This window comes from Myotis brandtii, unplaced genomic scaffold, assembly GCF_000412655.1.
Source record: "Myotis brandtii unplaced genomic scaffold, ASM41265v1 scaffold182, whole genome shotgun sequence".
NCBI classification, from domain to species: Eukaryota; Metazoa; Chordata; class Mammalia; order Chiroptera; family Vespertilionidae; genus Myotis; species Myotis brandtii.
Window position 1 is genome coordinate 756,603 of NW_005356751.1, and position 6,299 is coordinate 762,901.

General features: G+C 41.8%; 1 protein-coding gene across 1 annotated transcript in view; it reads left to right on the forward strand.

Annotated features, from left to right (window-relative positions):
- The first annotated feature begins 649 nt into the window (after positions 1-649).
- FAM214A (family with sequence similarity 214, member A) overlaps positions 650-6,299 on the forward strand; it is a 93,408-nt gene continuing 87,758 nt past the window's right edge. Inside the window, exon 1 of the mRNA XM_014537784.1 lies at positions 650-657. The gene's annotated coding sequence lies outside the window, so the exon portion shown is untranslated. The remainder of the gene's footprint in view (positions 658-6,299) is intronic.

Sequence of the window (6,299 nt, forward strand, 5' to 3'; positions counted from 1 at the left end):
CTATCAATTCTACCTCCCAAACCTCTCTCCAGTCTGTTTTCCCTACTTCATCCTACTGCCACTGCTGTAGTTCAGATCTGCGTATTTTTGGGGTTGAATCATTGGAATAGCTTCTTTGCCACCCTCTCCCACCATCCTCTTTTCTTTTTATTTTTTTAAAAATATATTTTTATTGATTTCAGCGAGGAAAGGAGAGGGAGAGATATAAACATCAATGATGAGAGAAAATCATTGATCAGCTGCCTCCTGCACACCCCATACTGGGGATCCAGCTCACAACCCAAACATGTGCCCTTGACCGGAATCGAACCCAGAACCCTTCAGTCCACAGGCCAACGCTCAATCCACTGAGCCAAACCAGCTGGGACTCCCACCATCCTCTTTTCATCTCCATCTTCCACTTTGCTCCTGAAGCCATCTTTCTGAAATAATCTAATCATTTATTTATTCAAATCATTTAGAGTTTTCTGGCACCCACAAGATAAAAACCCCAATTCACTAAGATGGCTGAATTGGTTTGTTATTGCTGCAATATTTCTGCATAACAAAGCATTCCTAAACACAGCGACTTAAAACTACAAGTGATACCCATGGCTGTATGGGTTGTCTATCGTGGTTCTGCTAATCAAAGCTGGGTTAATCTGTGGGTCAGCTGAGGTGGCTATTGTTCCAGGGACCAGCAGGTTAGCCTAGGCATCTACTTGGTTTTCATGGTAATCCCTGAGGCACAATAGAGCAAACAGCCTAGACCTCCTAAGGTCTAGCTCAAAACCATCACTTCTGTTCACTCAAGCAAGTCATGAGGCTCAGCCAGGAGCTGGGAAATATAGTCAGATCTGTTACTGGGAGGGACTGCAAGTTACATGGGAAAGGCATAGATATGGGGAGGGATAAAGAACTGGGGGCAATGACAAAAAATAAATAAAAAATAGGTAGGTAAAGAAAAGAAAAAAAAACCTCTGCTAATGTGGTATATGTTGTATCTATCACTTGCATTTAACTTCCTTGAATCTGACCTTCTAATACAGCACCTTGAATAAAATATGTTCTGTCATGCCTCGGGGACATGCTGTTTCATTGGTGAGGAACAACTTTCCCATCTCCTTCCCAGCCCATTTGCCTGTCTGATGACCTCTAATGCTTCTGAAACGTGGCCAATATAGTGTGGGGCAAAAGTAGGTATACAGCTGTGAGTACTCAAAGCAGGGTTTATTCGTGTATTATTATTTATTAATTATTGTATCATTTTCCATATGAACAACTGTAAACCCACTTTTGCCTTGTGCTGTACATTCTCTTTTCCTTCTTTGGCAACTCTCTGTTCTAGAGAGAAGCAACCTTTTTCTTCTTTGTGTCACCTGTTTTCTTTAGGCTTTTTTTTTCTTTATCAAACTAAATTATAGTTATTTAGTTACATGGCTATATCCTTTTAGATTAATGGAAATTTTTGAGAGTTAGTAGTTGTGTTTTTTTGTCTCAATCTCTCTAGGGCCCAGCAAAGTATTTGGCATGCAAAGTTCAACGAATGCTGAATTGAATTAAACTTATGTTAGACAGAAATGACATTTTGGAAACAAGACCAATTACATTGAGTTGCAAGTACAGAATTTTCCTGTGCAATTTGGAATAAGAAGGTAGCTAATGTTCTGTTCTCTCTGAAGCAGATACACCCACCAAGCAAATAAAAGAATCACTTCTAGAATTCTCTTTAGGCTACATGGAGTTTTGGGGTTTTGCTAGACGCAGCAGAAATTTGATTTATTTAAAAGTATTCCATCCCTGGCCAGTGTGGCTCAGTTGGTTGAGCATTGTCCCATGTACCAAAAGATTGCCCATTTGATTCCAGGTCAGGGCACATGTGGGTTGAAGATTTGATCCCTAGTTGGAGGGTATGTGAGAGGCAGCGATTGATTGGTGTTTCTCTCTCACAATTATGCTTCTCTCTCCCTCTCCCTCTAAAATCAGTAAAAATACATTTAAATAATAAATAAAAATATTGCAGATTACTTTATCATGCTCTACCTAGTACGTGTGAAGATTTTAGTTTCGATTACGAACATTCCCATTTGTGAAACGGAGTTGAGGATTTCCTGCATTATTTCTGTGTAATCTTACAAATCATTGATTTCTTTCTTTAAAACCTAAGATCAGTGGTTCTCAACCTTCCTAATGCCGCGACCCTTCAATACAGTTCCTCATGTTGTGGTGACCCCCAACCATAAAATTATTTTCATTGCTACTTCATAACTATAATTTTGCTACTGTTATGAATCGTAATGTAAATATCTGATATGCAGGATGTATTTTCATTGTTACAAATTGAACATAATTAAAGCATAGTGATTAATCACAAAAACAATATGTAATTATATATGTGCTTTCCAATGGTCTTAGGCGACCCCTGTGAAAGGGTTGTTTGACCACCAAAGGGGTCACGACCCACAGGTTGAAAACTGCTGCCTAAGATAATAGCACAATAACCTAAGAAAAGATCCTTTGTTTTTGTTTTGTTTTTAATCCTCACCAGAGAATATTTTTCCATTGATTTTTAGAGAGAGAGGAAGGGAGGAAGGAGGGGGAAAGAGAAAGAGAGAGAGAAACATTGACGCAAGAGAGACACATCAATTGGTTGCCTCCTGCACATGCTCCGACTTGGGCTGGGGATCAAACCTGCAACCGAGGTACATGCCTTTGACCAGGAATCTGAACCCACAACCATTTGGTGCTCTGGCCAATGCTCTAACCATTAAGAAAAGCCAGCCAGGGCAGAAAAGATGCTTGTTATAAACATTTTTGAAGGATAAAACTCAAGTTTTTCCCGCTGAAATATCTGATCATTTAGTTTGGCATATACATTTTTAAAATCACTGCTGTTGTTTTTTATCTACTTTTCAAGACAAAATGGTATGGATTCTTTTTCTTCTTTTTTACTATGTAAAACACTATCATAGAATTCTCATTAGGATGCAATGAACTGATATATTCTGATGAAAAGATTTAAAAGCTCAGTAACTTGATTTATAATAGGCTTAATATCTCTATCAGATCATGGAGAGTTTAACTGATTAGTGAAGTCCACGTATCACTTCCTCTGAAAACAGCTCAGTGTATGAGTAAGATGGTTCTGAGTGTGAATCTCTCTAACAGGCAAGAAGAAAAAAATAATTTCTTTTTTTTTTCATTGATTTTAGGGAGAGAGAGAGAGAGAAACATCGATTTGTTGTTCCACTTATTTATGCATTCATTGTTGATTCTTATATGTGCCCTGACCAGGAATGTAACCCGCAACCTTGGTGTATCGAGATGACTATCTAACCAACTGAGCTACCCAGCCAGGGCAGTGCTTGCTACTTTAAGTACTCAGGAAATGTGAGCTGCTATTATTAACTAAACTAGGGGCTTAGTTTAGTTAATTCGTGCACCTTGAAAGGAACTGTGGGCCTCGAGGCTGTGGTGGGCACAGGGGCGGGTCTTGGCCCATCCTTCACACCTCCGCCTGGCCTCTCTCGCTGTGGCCCCCGTCCCCTGCCTGCAGGCAGCCCCACTTCCACCGCCGCCACCGCTCCAACGTGCTGACGGCGTTGGCCCTGCTCGCACCGCTGACAGTGCAGAGTGATTGGGGCTGGCACCAGCAGCGGGTGTGAGTGGCGGCAGCTGCCCCGATCGCCCCTCAGGAGTAGGGGGAGATGGAGAAGCCCTCAGGGGCGATCAGGGCTGGCAGCTGCTGCTCGCATCCACTGACAGCTCCGAGTGATCGGGCCCACACTGGGCACCAGCAGTAGGTTCAAGCGCCTGGCGGGACCATAGCCCATGGGAGCAAAGAATTTTCAGTAACCGCCAGAGGCTTGCCCCAATGACAGCAGCCAGCGCCCCACCTTGGTCTGGCACCCCCGCTCACCTGCTCCACCATCCACCACGGCCAATGACCACCATGTTCCACACTCTGCCACCTGCTGCCAACGTCCATCATGTTCCCCACGTGCCCCCTGGTGATCAGCATACAACATAGCAACCGGTTGTTCGGTTCTGCTGTTCGGTCTATTTGCATATTAGGGTTTTATATATAGGTGACTTTTTGCTGTTTGGAGTTGACATATAATAAATCAGAGCCATTCTGTTTAGAACTTGTATCTCAAAGCCTAAGTTTATATAAACCAATTTACATTGTAAATGTACAACCATTTTCATTGTTTCTGACCCTTAGTGCCCCTATTTGAAAATTTTTAAATAATTTAACCTACTTCATAATGTTGTGATGGAAATTAAAATGAGTCTATTTATGCCCAGCTGGTGTGGGTCAGTGGTTGAGCATTGACCTATGAACCAGGAGGTCACAGTTCAATTCCTGGTCAGGGCACATTCCCAAGTGGTGAGCTCTATGCCCAGTGTGGGGCATGTAGGAGGCAGCTGATCAATGATTCTCTCATTCCATTGATATTTCTATCTCTCTCCCTCTCTCTTCCTCTCTGAAATCAATGAAAATATATTTAGAATAAAATAAAATGTGTCCATTTAGGAAGCAGGCTCCTTCCACTTATTAACTGTAGCTTTGGGAAAGTTACTCACCTATCTGAGCCTCCGTTTCCTAATTCACAAGATGAGAGAGTGATATTATAATCAAGTGTATAATATATGTAAAATGCTGAGTCCATTTACTGTCATAAAAATGAACAATTATTATTATTTTTACAAATATTTTTATTGATTTCAGAGAGGAAGGGAGAAAGATAGAAATATCAATGGTACGAGCGAACCATTGATCAGCTGCCTCTTATACGCCCCACACTGGGGATCCAGCCTGCAACCCAGGAATCGAACTGTGACTTCCTGGTTCATAGGTTGATGCTCAACCACTGAGCCATGCCAGCCGGGCTGAACAATTATTATTAATTTTTTTTATTGATTTAAGAGGGGGGGGGGAGAAAGAAAGAGAGACTTACTTATGCGTTTATTGGTTGATTCTTTTTGTGCCCTGACTGGGGATGGAACACGCAGCCTTGGCCTAGTGAGATGATGTTCAAACCAACTGGGCTACCCTGCGAGGCTCTTATTAATTTTTGAAATGACCTTAAGTCTTGATGACTCAGAGACCTCCAGCAGCTCAGCAAACCTTCAAATAAAAGGTTTCCATGGCTTGAAGTTAACAGGCTTTTGTACTTTTCTAAGTACTACTGTCACTTATGAAGACAGGAACCAATAAGAATCATTTTTCACTTCCTTATACTTGTGGTTACAAAAGTTACACAAACAGGAGCTTCAAAAAAGGACCAACTAGCCAGGAAGGTGGAGGGTTGTTTATAGTATCTTAGCAATGACTACATGATTTTTCTCTTTAGAAAAAAATGAACTGCAATGAATTTAAGTGAACTGCTGAAAACAATTTAGCTATGGAAAGGATAGCTTGTCTTTCAACTTGTTGCTTCAAGAACTAAAAGTACACAATTTGATATTTTTTTACTTATACATTTCAGTTAATTGAACTATTTATTTTGTTATTATTTTAAAAAATCCTCACCCAAGGATATGTTTGTTGATTTTAGAGAGAGAGGAAAGGGGAGGGGGTGGAGAGAGAGAAAGAGAGAGAGAGAAACATCAATGTGAAAGAGAAACATCCATCAGTTCCTCCTATACTGCCTTGACAAGGGATTGAATCCAGCACCTTTTTGTTGTACACACAGCATGTCAAACTTGCGGCCCACAATGAATATTTTTGTGGCCCAGCCAATATAACGGTATGTAAGAAACATTTTAGTAAAAATTCCGTAACTTAATTTTTACAATATCCTGTTATACATAATGTGTGTGTGTGTGTGTGCTAATATGCTAAGTGTCCGACCGTCTGACTGGTCGCTATGACACACACTGACCACTAGGGGGCAGACACTCAACGCAGGAGCACTGGCCATTTACAGAGAAGCAACACCGTGGACCTGGCACCCACAAAGCAACACTTGGTTTCCCCCAAGTGGGACACAGGCCCTGCCACCACCCCAGAGCAATAGCCCACCAAATCACAGACAACGCTGCTGAGACCCCATGGCGCAAAATGCAGCCCACAGCCCAGCCCAGCCCAGAAACAGTTGCTGTGGGCACTGCGTAAAGATGTCACGTAGCAACGCCCAGCTTCCTCTCCCTAGCGACTAGCCTCCTTGGAGTTTCTTCAGCCCAGAAATATGATTTGCTTTATAGCCAGGTGGAAACATTTTACACTTTAACGAAATGTCTGTGAAGCATTTTCCTGTGCCTCATCTCATTTGATCCTCACAGAAGTCCTGGAGTAGGTAGATAGGAGACTTGGT